This window comes from Dreissena polymorpha, chromosome 7, assembly GCF_020536995.1.
Source record: "Dreissena polymorpha isolate Duluth1 chromosome 7, UMN_Dpol_1.0, whole genome shotgun sequence".
Classification (NCBI taxonomy): Eukaryota; Metazoa; Mollusca; class Bivalvia; order Myida; family Dreissenidae; genus Dreissena; species Dreissena polymorpha.
Window position 1 is genome coordinate 18,060,733 of NC_068361.1, and position 15,187 is coordinate 18,075,919.

At 37.2% G+C, this 15,187-nt stretch overlaps 1 protein-coding gene and 1 pseudogene across 2 annotated transcripts in view; both read left to right on the forward strand.

Annotated features, from left to right (window-relative positions):
* LOC127837815 (G-protein-signaling modulator 2-like) overlaps positions 1-15,187 on the forward strand; it is a 57,968-nt gene that overhangs the window by 30,740 nt on the left and 12,041 nt on the right. The window lies entirely within an intron of this gene.
* The window catches only part of LOC127839499 (uncharacterized), a 42,321-nt pseudogene that overhangs the window by 16,917 nt on the left and 10,217 nt on the right, over positions 1-15,187 (forward strand).

A 15,187-nucleotide genomic window follows, 5' to 3' on the forward strand; every position in this document is an offset into this window, starting at 1 on the left:
CGGGCGTGAACATCCAATAACACTAATCTTTGTTTACTTATAAATCTTTGATCATCATCATCATCACAATGTTTTACTGCAAATATTTGCTGTAAACAAAATGTTTAAAATTGTTACTTGTGACATTTTGCTCATAGTTTATCATCATCATCCTATTAACATCATTACTGTATTTCTTCGATTGTAAGACGGTTTTTTTTCCCGATTTTTTAAGGCATACAGTTGGGAGCATCCTAAGAAAAAACTTAGTTTTATGTACCAATATTTGTGAAGTGATACCCGTATTTCTAATGACGAAAAGAAACTACTTTCTTTTAGATTCATGATTTGACGCTTATATCCTTATGTTATTATATATTATAAATGATATGTCTGTTTGGAATACTCGCAAGTTTATTATCGAATGAAAATTAAAAGTTAATTTATTAATTTGTTCCATTATATTAATAAGAATGCATTGATTAAAATAATGACATTCAAAACAATGTATTACCGGTAATTATGGACCAAATCGGCAGAGTTGCAATCACACATGTTAATCCCTTTTGTCTAAACACCGCAGACAGCAGTCTACACAATAGGTCGGGTCAGTAGACGTGCTATGCGTGTTTTCATAACGCCAAACACTTAATCCAGTTCTGTCCAGATGTTCTCTTGAATCAGTATACAGTACAATTCATGTTTCAATAATTACTCAACTAATAGACCGTAACAATAAGGATACAGCGTGTTTGATTTGAAATTAATTTAGAAGAAATATCAAATTGTTCGCGATATATTGTGTTAAATATATCAAGGAAACATTTAACCGAAATCAACAGAATTCAATGTTCTCTCTGCTACACAGTTTGTATAAAAAGATCAATACACGCACGCTTTCCAATTGTGAATACCTTGTACATTGTCGCATAATTTTTGCGCACTTTTGTCGGGAAATATACATGATGACTACTGTATATTGGAAGCATTTGTAAACGTTGTGTTAACGACTTTTCAGCAAATCGGTACTGAACGCAAAAAGAAAAAAACAATCTATCTCATTTTATCTATGTTTTATTAAATGTATATCTATTGAATAAAGTTATAATATATATATAAAACAAGCATAATATCAGTGTGTCTTTTTCTTATAAAATATTATCATGGCTTTACAATAAAGAATACAATCAAGGTTTTGGTGTCACTTAACAAACCAGATATCAGCTACAGTTACATACACATGAGAATAAAGGGCAGAGCCCCCACCCCACCCAGAGTCCTTACTAATTATACTGTTTTATAATATTTTTTCCAATTGCAATTTCTGGTGAATACAATTCAAAATATTATAAACCACACCTTCTGTATCACCGCATATGTATTCGTCATTCTATTTTTTTCTATTATGAACTTCGAAAATAAATCATAATCGACGACACAAATACATTATCAGAAAACGGCAATCCGAAAAATTGTACGCGTTTTGCACATTAATGATTAAATGAAAGGTGCATATCGTTCGACTGCTTTATCTCTTATTACGACGTTTGCCATCGGCCGCTATATTGTAGGCAGAGGCCAATATCAAATGCAAATGATTTATTCCAACAATAACACTTTCGCAATGCCGATCATGTTTGCATCAAAAAACATCACAGCGCGTGATTTAAAATACACCACCTCAGTGTAATTCCAAACACGTGTTTCGTTAAAATTAGCTGACCATGGTATATGCCTGGTCTCTTTGAATTGGGAAAAATTCGCAGCGTTTTGACTAAATTTGAGGGATTTGTGTTGTTGCTGTTTTGCTAAATGCTTCAAATGGAGAAAAGAAGTGTTTTTGTGCCCCACTTCGAAGAAGAGGGGGTATATTGCTTTGCTCATGTCGGTCGGTCGGTCGGTCTGTCCACCAGGTGGTTTCCGGATGATAACTCAAGAACGCTTGGGGCTAGGATCATGAAACTTCATAGGTACATTGATCATGACTCGCAGATGACCCCTATTGATTTTGAGGTCACTAGGTCAAAGGTCACAGGTGAAGGTCACAGTTACTGGAAATAGGCATTTTAAGGATTTAGCATGGTTCAAGCAAGGGAAACAACTACCGTTTATGCATGTTCTTTTTATTACAGCATTTGCCTCCCTTTACTCCATTTAAAATCTCATTTAACAGCAGAGAATCCAAATCTGACCTGTAAATGAGCCCCATATTTACTGCCAGTGCTAGGTTACCTTTTCCCATTTGATCATTCTTAAGTACTGGTATTGTAATGCTGCTGCTATGCTTCTGCTACTGCTACTGCTGCTACTACTACTACTACTACTACTATTACTACTACTACTACTACAACTACTATTACACCACCACCACCACCACCACCACCACCACCACCACCACCACCACCACCACCACCACCACCACCACCACCACCACCACCACCGTTCACAGTGACAAAAAACGTATTCACACAATGGCTGCTACTACAACTTATAGCCCATATAGGGGGGCATGCATGTTTTACAAACAGCCCTTGTTCATTATTATTTTTAACCAGGTTACCGGGTAAAAAATTGAAATCATTATCAATTTATCACACATCAAGAAATGTTAAAGCAGACGACAAACAGCGGTAATTAGGGGGATAATTCGTTGATGGCGATTTAATAATTATTTCATCAAGCAATTTTCAACGGCGTGAAAAACAAAACCAGCCGAAAATATTCGAGGCGGTTTTCAATAATGACAAATTATAATTGGCGAAAAATTAATAGATCTAACAGTTACCCATAATTGTTAAGCACGGGGAGATTAAAGACGTTTTTTTCCGAAATATATTACTGCAGTCGGACACTGAGAAAAACGCTCTAGGCCACGATGTCGCAGAAGTTATTAACGCGTGGATGACAACACACAGGGTCGAGTGTGTACACAGTAATCTAGTTATTGATTTTTCCTGCAAGATGGCCCGATTTACAGGCGTTTCGCACTCGGCAGACAACTTTTAGAGGCAATTGTTTTTTTATACAGGCGGATAAAATAATCGCCATTTTTTCTAGACAATTTTTAGAAATAATAGCCAGTTGGATAAAATAATCGCCATTGGCGACAATGTCTGGCAGCAGCGTGAGCACTGTGTTACAACGCTTTACATGTCGAAAAAAAATGTTTGCATAATAGTATGCATAAAAAGCACGATTTCCAGGAGGATAACACCTATTGACTATCATCAGTCTCTTACGAAACTTGCCATGATTTTATCGCGGTGAAGTACACTGTACGGACCGATAAAACAAAGCCATAAAACTGCAATAAACCCCAGATATTATTGATTGATAGTGACATGTTGCCACCTAGGGGTGGGTCGTAAAACACGCATTACGACTCATGCATTGCAGTATATGTATTTTGAAAGTGCCATCCAACGATATTTGACAAGTACGTTTTAAAAAATATTGGTGAGGCGGGGAAGGTGGAGGCAGGCGTATATTAATAACCGGATAAGGTTAATACATGGACATTAATTACAAATGAAATGAAAATAAATAAAATGTAATTATATTTAAAAAATATTTAATTTTTTAATTTGATGTTGTTTGCTTGATAATTTTATGTAATGCTCGTTGATACCAATTTATTTATGAGAAAAATTATGTTGTACATGCTGTGTTAGTCTTATAAAAAAGAAACAGGTACAGGTTTCTCTACTGAATATCTGCTGAAATTCTACATTTAAATTGAGATAAACTTTGAAATATATCAGGTCGTGGTAAACTTTCTTATTGAACAGTTAATGTATGCCATTGCCATAATCTTAAATTGTTAGTATGTTTCTAAATCAAGTATCAATTTGAAATTAATACAAAAACTATAGAATCCAACTTGTGCCGTTCTGCCCGGGTGTTCGCCAAAGAAATAATTGACCCAAAGAGACCAGTGCGTGATGGCCAGTGAAACATTAATGTGCACTGGTGTACAATTAATACATTGTATTCTGCATAAAACCGACACAATTAAAACCTCATCTAAAATAGTTGTCTACGCCCCGCCTACTCGTTTACGGCAGTGATTATCTCCGCCTTTTCATCCGTATTCCCCGCTGACATCGACTGCGCATGCGTAGAGATTAATTAATCGCTTGAAGAGATGAATTCATCCCTTGCGCTGCGTTGCGATGAATTCATCCATTATAGGGCTTAATTCATCCCTTGCAATGAATTCATCCTTTATAGGGCTTAATGCACCGCAATTAACCCCTAAAAGCCACTGGAAAAGGTTTAATACATATTTATTCGGATGAAAAGGGGTGAAAACGAATTAATCCCTAAAATCGGCTGATTGAGGGTTATTTTTTAGGGATTTTAAAAAGATTAATCCCGGAACAAAATCCCTAACCCCACTGTAACCCCCCCCCTCTCCCTACATACACAAATATTTACATTTGTCTAAAAACTCCTCAGATGTCTACAAAGGCACAAACGTGGCAAAATAGCCTTCTGCTCAAAGTTAAATTGTGATATATAGCATGTTGTTTAACACATGCTTCAAAATGGCTCATGCAACGGAGTCTAACATAATTGTATATTACAGAGTCGCTGATTGAAAGGCTTTTCAAACTGCCTGCATAAAGATTTTGATTCCTTCTATTATGAACTCGAGTGAGTTATCTCATTCACATGAGATAGGTATATTGTTACCATGACCTGCTTAGTACTTCATAGAAGATAGGTATGTCGTTACTATTATCTACTTTGTTCTTCACAGATCTACTTAGTTCTTCACAGAAGATAGGTATGTCGTTACTATTATGTACTTTGTTCTTCACAGAAGATAGGTATGTCGTTACCATTATCTACTTTGTTCTTCACAAAAGATAGGTATGTCGTTACTATTATCTACTTTGTTCTTCACAGAAGATAGGTATGTCGTTACTATTATCTACTTTGTTCTTCACAGAAGATAGGTATGTCGTTACCATTATCTACTTTGTTCTTCACAGGAGATAGGTATGTTGTTACTATTATCTACTTTGTTCTTCACAGGAGATAGGTATGTTTTTACTATTATCTACTTTGTTCTTCACAGAAGATAGGTATGTCGTTACTATTATCTACTTTGTTCTTCACAGGAGATAGGTATGTCGTTACTATTATCTACTTTGTTCTTCACAGAAGATAGGTATGTCGTTACCATTATCTACTTTGTTCTCCACAGGAGATAGGTATGTTTTTACTATTATCTACTTTGTTCTTCACAGATCTACTTTGTTCTTCACAGAAGATAGGTATGTCGTTACCATTATCTACTTTGTTCTTCACAGGAGATAGGTATGTCGTTACTATTATCTACTTCGTTCTTCACAGGAGATAGGTATGTTTTTACTATTATCTACTTTGTTCTTCACAGAAGATAGGTATGTCGTTACCATTATCTACTTTGTTCTTCACAGGAGACAGGTATGTTTTTACTATTATCTACTTTGTTCTTCACAGAAGATAGGTATGTCGTTACTATTATCTTCTTTGTTCTTCACAGGAGATAGGTATGTTTTTACTATTATCTACTTTGTTCTTCACAGAAGATAGGTATGTCGTTACTATTATCTACTTTGTTCTTCACAGAAGATAGGTATGTCGTTACCATTATCTACTTTGTTCTTCACAGGAGATAGGTATGTTGTTACTATTATCTACTTTGTTCTTCACAGGAGATAGGTATGTTTTTACTATTATCTACTTTGTTCTTCACAGAAGATAGGTATGTCGTTACTATTATCTACTTTGTTCTTCACAGGAGATAGGTATGTCGTTACTATTATCTACTTTGTTCTTCACAGAAGATAGGTATGTCGTTACCATTATCTACTTTGTTCTCCACAGGAGATAGGTATGTTTTTACTATTATCTACTTTGTTCTTCACAGATCTACTTTGTTCTTCACAGAAGATAGGTATGTCGTTACCATTATCTACTTTGTTCTTCACAGGAGATAGGTATGTCGTTACTATTATCTACTTCGTTCTTCACAGGAGATAGGTATGTTTTTACTATTATCTACTTTGTTCTTCACAGAAGATAGGTATGTCGTTACCATTATCTACTTTGTTCTTCACAGGAGACAGGTATGTTTTTACTTTTATCTACTTTGTTCTTCACAGAAGATAGGTATGTCGTTACTATTATCTTCTTTGTTCTTCACAGGAGATAGGTATGTTTTTACTATTATCTACTTTGTTCATCACAGAAGATAGGTATGTCGTTACTATTATCTACTTTGTACTACCAATGAGACTGTTAAGCCCTTATCATGACCTACCTAGCACTTCACATGAAATAGATAGGATGTTACCATGACTTACTGGTACATTTTACTTCTGTCCAACCACAAAGTGTTTACATGGGGTGTTCAATCATACGTTTTTATACCGCCATTACCAATGGTAATGGGGGCTATATAGGAGTCACTTTGTCGGTCGGTCTGTCTGTGGGTCTGTCCCGAAAGCTTGTCCGGGCCATAACTAAATTGTTCATTGTGAGATTTTTAAATCATTCGTCACAATTGTTCACCATCATTGGACGGTGTGTCGCGCGAAAGAATTGCGTCAATATCTCAAAGGTCAAGGTCACACTTTGAGTTTAACGGTAAAAAATGGCCATAAATGAGCTTGTCCGAGCCATAACTTTGTCATTTATTGTGAGATTTTAAAATCATTTGGCAGATTTGTTCACCATCATTGGACGGTGTGTCGCGCAAAAAAATAACGTCGATATCTCCAAGGTCAAGGTCACACTTTGAGTTCAACGGTCAAAAATGGCCATACATGAGCTTGTCCGGGCAGTAACTATGTCGTTCGTCGTTCATCGTGATTTTTGAAAATCATTTGGCACATTTGTTCACCATCATTGGATGGTGTGTCACGCCAAAGAATCAGGTCGATATCTCATAGTTCAAGGTGACACTTTGAGTTCAAAGGTCAAACATTGCCATCAATGAGCTAATGTCTGGGCCTTAACTATGTCGTTTATTGTGAGCTATTGAAATTTGGCTCACTAGGTCAAAGGTCAAGGTCACTGTCACAATAAGTTATAAAATCGTTTTTGATCAATAACTCATGAATGAATTGACCAATTAACTTGATCATTCAAATGTGCATTGGCCTTGGACAGTAGATGACCCTATCGAAATTGGGTCATGAGTTCAAAGCCTTGTTTTTGGGGTGTATGTTTCCCAACTGAGTTTCAAATTGCAAAATTGTCAATGGTCGCCTGAAAAAAAATCCCAAAAGTGAAGAAAGTTACGTAAATTTGTTCCAAAAGTGCATTATCTTAAAATAAAGAAATAAAATGAGCACTGAAACTGAACATTTTAAGTAAAAAGACATGTAAAACAGTATTTAAATCAATTTGTGCAATTTAATTCCAAGCAATTGAAAAGAACCATTATTCCTTATCTGAAGATTTCATGACGTTTATTTTTCCAATTTATTTATTTTTTTGTGCTAAATTTTCCAATTGGCATGGTACTAGTACTTTTTCGATTTTGGGAAAACAAATTGCTGGGGTGAGCCAACCAAGTTTAGCCCAAAGGCAGGGTGAGTCCATCAAGTCAATCAGGGATAAATACACTTCATGTCACAAAATAATATGTGCCTTGTTCAGGGAAAACAGGGCTTATTGTATTTGGAAAAAAATGCTGTCTACACAGGCTTATCTGGAAGGACACTTTCTGCCTAAATTGAATTTCCGGTTAGAGATTTAAAAGCGGAGAATATCATCCCTGATAAGCCCGTGCAAATGCACAGTCTAAACTGGGACTACACTTTATGCACAAGTCCATTTTTCCCAAACGAGGCACATGTACATGTATATTGTGCTTCCCTTGGTTAATATGGAAATATGAGTGATTTTTAAACTGGTAACTCACTGTTTCTAACAGTAAATCAGTGAACATTTCCAATAATTTTCAGTTTTAAATGATCTGATTATATTGAGGTACTATCTTTAAAAATGTAAACGAAAAAAAAGCTAAAAATAAAAAGATTTGTCTGTGTTTGTAGAATTTAATTTTTATCCACTTCTGATCAGATTTTTTTCACTCTTGGTTACGTCTAATTACTTGTAAATTAAATTAAAGACAAACCTTTACTCTCTTATGCAGTTCTCTGTTGGCTTTCAGAAATTGTCCAATAAAATCCTTTTCCTGAGTTTTTGTTTGGAAATTTTGCAAGTGTCAAATACCCTGCAATATGTTATGAAGTTATTGTTTCCTTGAGCTTCAATCTTTTGAAAAAAATCAAATCAGCACTTGAAGAAGCTTTGTTTGCTAATTGAGATTTTATCTTCGATAAAATAGAGTGACCAGCTTCCATACTTGGATTTTGTTGCTTGTTAAGCAGATTGATTTTTAAATGAGGACATGGAATCAGGTGAGTGGGTGTTGCATGATGGCTTATCATGTTATAGCCTTTAAAATGCAAAAGCTGAGAACAGCTAATTGATTCTGCATATTGATTTTTGAAAACTTATGGTGAATTTTTATGAGTGAAAATTTTCCGGATTAAACCGGTATTCTGTTTTTTGGATCGCTGCCAAGGCCATTTTTCCTAGTAGCGTAAATCCGTTGAGAAACTATTAGGGATGTAGGGGGGTAGGAACCATAAAGATAGCAGGCGCCAGTTCAAGTAACTCAATAAAAACCGCCCGCAATGCATTCTAAAATACCAGATCTACGGTGTTGTAAAGTTTACAGTTGTCAGAGGGCAGGAAGTCTCCTTCGATACCACACTGCCAGAATTGTGAACAATGATGTCACGGTATTTAATCAAGCGCGACACCTCTGACCTATATAGTTCAATTGGACATCTATTTGTAATCTGAAACACACTTCTGATTGTTTATGTTAACACGGCGTTAATAAATTCTCGCTTCAAATGTATTTCATGTTGACCTTTTGTCCCTACAAAAAGCACGCGAAATTAATGCACCAATGTACAACATCACGCCACACGCATGGAAAGCCTGTGTGTATTGATTTTTGGATAAAAAACTTTGTAGCACAGAGAACATTGAGATCTGTTGATTTTGGTTTAAAGTTAGTTGTTCTTTTTAACAAAATTTCATTGCAAATAAATTGGAATTTACATTTCCTCTGCATTAATTTCAAATAAAACAAATAGTATCTTTATCGTTACAGTCTTTTAGTTGAGTCATTATTGAGACAGTTAATGTACTGAATACTGATTAAAGAGGACATCCAGACACTTCTGGATTTAGTGTTGGGCATTATGAAAATGCACTTATCATATCTATTAACCTAGTGTGTATACTGGGGTGTTTTGAAAATAGAGATTAATATATGTGTGGATGCAACTCTGCCGATTAGGTCCATAATTACCTGTTCTTCATTGGTTTTAATGCAATTATTTTTTATTTTAATACATTCTTATAAATATATAAATGAAGAAAATAAGAAGATGGTCTTTTGAAGAAGCATGAGAGAAGTACTTTTACCTTACTTAAAATTGTTTCTAATTTGTTACATTTTTTTAGCTTCGGGCAATGCCCCCCCCCCCCAACAAGGGCTTTGTCTTTGCAACAAATACAAATTATTTTCTTTACTGGAACCATATTAACTACCTCAATGATAGATTGACATTTTTGTCAATTTTAAACTTTGGTAGATATTGATCAGGCCCAGCATTATATAACATAAATTCTGGGAAAACATGGCTTAATGCATGCGGGCAAAGTGCTTCCCAGATTAGCTTGTGCAGTCTGCATAGAATAAATTAGGGAAACATTTTCTGAGTTGAAGCAATATTTTGTTAAAGGAAATCTCTTCTAAACAAAAAAACATAATTGGTGGAAAGTGTTGTCCTAGATAAGCATGTCTTCACAGGCTAATCTGGGACAGCATTTAATGAACATGCATTAAGCCCAGTTTTCCCAGACCATGTCTGCACAGGCTTATCTGGGACAGCACTCAACCAACATGCATTAAGTCCAGTTTTCCCAGAACATGCCTCACATAACCTAGGAAATATTTACAATTCCAAATGGAACTCATATGATTGGCTAGGAATTTAAGTAAAGCTGATTCAAAAATATCTATTCTTTGCGCTGGTAAAAGAGGTTTGAGCTTTATAGTTTATATATCGTCATCTGGGCTTTTTAGCTCACCTGAGCACAAAAATATACCAAGCATATCAGTTGGTAATTATCAGTTGCTTCATATACAGATCCTGAGATTATCTGTGCTGCTTACAAAGTCAGCAAGTCATTAAACAGTTTGTTTGCATCCACAGATCAGTGAGACAACCATGGCCATCACAGTGTACTTATCCATTTTCATCCACAGATTGGCAATGACAGGGCCTTGTATAACCTATGCAATATGTACTTATTTGTTTACATACACAGATCGGTGAGGCACGGGCCCTTTACAACCTTGGCAACATGTATCATGCAAAGGGGAAGCACACCGGGCGATCGGGAACCAGGACCCCGGGGAATTCCCTGCAGAGGTCAAGGAGTGTCTGTTCAAAGCTGCTGAATACTATGAGTGAGTTGGCTGCTGGTGAATATGGCTAGTTAAACCGCACAGAAGCACAATAAAAATGGCTAAATGCAACCAGCATAAAACCAGAACAGCCTGTGAGCAACTTGTAGGCTCTTCAGGTTTAATGCTGTTTGCTACTCGTCAGTATCTTGCGTTTGGAAATGAAGCCTTTAAAACTCGAATCTATTAAGATGGTTCTGTTATTAAATTAGATTTTCTAGAGGACTACAAAGGGTCAATATGAGTGATAAAGGGTAGAAGGGACAGGCTCACAGTTTGAAAAAATATTTCTGTTGAAAAGAAATTGTATTGTAAAACTGGGATTTCTTTTGTCTTATCAAAACAAAATCTGTGTGTGAAGTTGTAATGGTTGCTGATTTTGTGTGTGTTTTTTACGTTTATCTTTTTATGCCCCCTTTCGAAGAAAAGGGGGTATATAGCTTTCGCACTGTTTGTCAGTCTGTCACACTTTTCGTTTCCGCTCTCTAATTCAAATAGTGTTAATCCGATCTTTACCAAACTTGGTCAGAAATTGTATCTAGACAATATCTAGGTCAAGTTCGAATATAGGTCATGCAGTGTCAAAAACTAGGTCACGAGGTCACTGAGTGCATTTCAAGGATTTAGCATGGTGTCCGCTCTCTAATTGAAGTAGTTCTCATCTGATCTTTACCAAACTTGGTCAGAAGTTGTATCAGGACAAAATCTTGTCAAGTTCGAATATGGGTCATGCCAGGTCAAAAACTAGGTCACGGGGTCACTTAGTGTATTTCAGGGATTTAGCATGGTGTCCGCCCTCTTGTTTCTGAAATAACTGCCGTGCGGCTTCAAAGCGCAGTAGGGGGCATTATGTTTCACAAACATAGCTCTTCTTGTGAAATAATTATGGTATGGATTTCTATGGAGAAGACCAGCTTAAGAAATGTCAAACATAAAATCTGTGAAATGAAACTGTATTTGTAAATGGGACGTATTACGACGACACATTTTGGATGTGGATTGTTGGCAGGCAAGCTAGCTTACAGTTGTTCACTGAATGAAATATGACTACAAGTCAAACTTTTTGTCCTGTTTTTCAGGGCCAATCTAGCTATAGTCCAGGAGCTGGGTGACAGGGCAGCTCAAGGTCGCGCTTGTGGTAACCTTGGCAACACTCACTATCTCCTGGGAAACTTCAGTCAGGCAATCATCTACCATCAGGAGGTAGGGATAGAGTAGAGGTGCTAGGGGCAGCTATCTGGTTGTCATTATTGGGGCCAAGCTCTGGAAAAAACAAGCTTAATGCATCTTTGTTAATTGTCTTTCCCGGATTAGCCTGCGCAGTACGCACAGGTTAATCAGAGACAATATTTATGTCCCCCCACTATAGTAGTGGGGGACATGTTGTTTTTGCCCTGTCTGTTGGTCTGTTGGTTGGTCTGTTGGTTGGTTGGTTTGCGTCAACTTTAACATTTTGCAATATTTTTTGCTATATTGAATATAGCAACTTGATATTTGGCATGCATGTGTATCTCATGGAGCTGCACATTTTGAGTGGTGAAAGGTCAAGGTCATCCTTCAAGGTCAGAGGCCAAATATATGTGGCCAAAATCGCTCATTTTATGAATACTTTTGCAATATTGAAGATAGCAACTTGATATTTGGCATGCATGTGTATCTCATGGAGCTGCACATTTTGAGTGGTGAAAGGTCAAGGTCATCCTTCAAGGTCAGAGGTCAAATATATGTAGCCCAAATCGCTTATTTTATGAATACTTTTGAAATATTGAAGATAGCAACTTGATATTTGGCATGCATGTGTATCTCATGGAGATTCACAATTTGAGTGGTAAAAGGTCAAGGTCAAGGTCATCCTTCAAGGTCAGAGGTCAAATATATGTGGCCCAAATCGCTTATTTTATGAATACTTTTGCAATATTGAAGATAGCAACTTGATATTTGGCACGCATGTGTATCTCATAGAGCTGCACATTTTGAGTGGTGAAAGGTCAAGGTCAAGCTCTTCCTTCAAGGTCAAATATATGGGTCAAAATTGCTCATGTAATGTCACTTCTGCAATATTGAAGCTAGCAATTTTATATTTGATATGCATGTGTATCTCATGGAGCTGCACATTTTGAGTGGTGAAGGGTCAAGGTCAACCTCCAAGGTCAAACGTCATATAGGGGGACATAGTGTTTCACAAACACATCTTGTTACTCATGCATTAAGCCCAGTTTTCCCAGAACCAGGTTCATTTGGAAAAAATTATTTGCAAAGTAAAGCTTTCAAACGTTTACCAGGTGCTTAGGGGCTTATTAGCATACATGAAATTATTGAAATGTGCCCTATCTTCATATTCTGTTTTGTCTTTACGGGCATGAGTGTTGTGAGACAAATGACAGCATAACCATAAGTCAGTGGGATTTCTTTTATCTATTTAATCCTGTTCCAGTACAGAAAGTAATGTATTCTTTATAAAAGTACTTCCATATATTCATGCATATGTGCAGTACTCTATAAAAAAAGGGTTTAATGCATGTGCGTAACGTGCGTCTGGTCAGGAGCTGCCCTGTGTGCTATAAAGTCACTTAAAGTTTTCCAAGTCTGGTCAGGAGCTGCCCTGTGTGCTATAAAGTCATACAAAGTTTTCCCAGTCTGGTCAGGCTATAAAGTCACTTAAAGTTTCCCAGTCTGGTCAGGAGCTACCCTGTGTGCTATAAAGTCACTTTAAGTTTTCCCAGTCTGGTCAGGAGCTACCCTGTGTGCTATAAAGTCAATTAAAGTTTTCCAAGTCTGGTCAGGAGCTGCCCTGTATGCTATAAAGTCACTTAAAGTTTTCCAAGTCTGGTCAGGAGCTGCCCTGTGTGCTATAAAGTCACTTAAAGTTTTCCAAGTCTGGTCAGGAGCTGCCCTGTGTGCTATAAAGTCACACAAAGTTATCCCAGTCTGGTCAGGAGCTGCCCTGTGTGCTATAAAGTCACACAAAGTTATCCCAGTCTGGTCAGGAGCTGCCCTGTGTGCTATAAAGTCACACAAAGTTATCCCAGTCTGGTCAGGAGCTTCCCTGTGTGCTATAAAGTCACACAAAGTTATCCCAGTCTGGTCAGGAGCTTCCCTGTGTGCTATTAAGTCACACAAAGTTTTCCCAGTCTGGTCAGGAGCTGCCCTGTGTGCTATAAAGTCACACACAGTTATCCCAGTCTGGTCAGGAGCTGCCCTGTGTGCTATAAAGTCACACAAAGTTTTCCCAGTCTGGTCAGGAGCTGCCCTGTGTGCTATAAAGTCACACAAAGTTTTCCCAGTCTGGTCAGGAGCTGCCCTGTGTGCTATTAAGTCACACAAAGTTTTCCCAGTCTGGTCAGGAGCTGCCCTGTGTGCTATAAAGTCACACAAAGTTATTCCAGTCTGGTCAGGAGCTATCCTTTGTGCTATAAAGTCACACAAGGTTTTGTTGTCTCAATAGAGTACAGTGTAGTCCCTGACCAGACTGCACAATGCACCTGCAATACCCTGTCCGTATATAACATCCTCCATGTGTTGTATTGTAGAGGTTAGCAATAGCCCGTGAGTTTGGGGACAAGGCTGCCGAGAGACGGGCCTACAGTAACCTAGGCAATGCCCAAATATTCCTGGGAGAGTTTGAAGTAGCTGCTGAACACTAAAGGTGGGTATAAGAATGAACTAAGTTGTTTTTTATGCCCCCGGTAGGGTGGCAAATAGCAGTTAAACTGTCTGTGTGTACGTCCGAAAACTTTAATATTGGCCATAACATTTTCAATATTGAAGGTTATTTTATTGCATGTGGCAGGTACAGATCATTTAACAAGGGAAGTAATATTTTTTAAAGGGATATAATCCAAAAAAAAATGTTATTCAAAGCGGCGCAGTAGAGGACATTGTGTTTCTGACAAACACATCTCTTTTTTTGTTTTTGTTATTATTTTTTTGTGATTTCATAAAACTGTGTGAACTTTTTCTGCAGTAAAACCGTTACCTTGTTTGGGTGTGTATTTCGAAGTTAATGAGGTCCTTTCCGAGCCAGAGGCAACATTATGTGCGGACCCATTTACCTTCTATGCTCACTTTTTTTATCTTTTATCCTGTTTTTAGCTCACCTGACCGATAGCTCGAGGTGAGCTATTGTGATCACTCAGCGTCCGGCGTCCATCCGTCCGTCTGTCTGTAAACAATTTGTAAACATCTTCTTCTACTAAACCATTGAGCCAATTTCAACTAAATTTCATGTGGAGCATCCCTAGGTCATGGGACAAAAGAATTGTTAAAAAAAATTTGATCACATAACCAAGATGGCCGCCATGACCATATATGGTAAAAACCTTAAAAAATCTTCTTGTCAGAAACCGCTCATCAGATTTTCAAAAAATTTCACAGGGATGACCTTTGAAGGCTCCCCTGAGAAAGTTGTTCAAAGACATGGCCGCAGGAACTCGTTGAACTTTGCATGTTTATTCGTTTTTGCCTATTTTGTGAAAACTTTAAAAATCTTCCACATTTTTTGTCCGATCCTTTCCAAATTTGCACAGTGTCTTTATATCAATGAGGACACGAACCCTACAAAAAATGAGCATTATTGGTCCATGAAGTACAGAATTACCTCCCCTTGAATTGAGAAAATGGTGTTTATGCAATGAAGTCCAAATTTTTCATCCA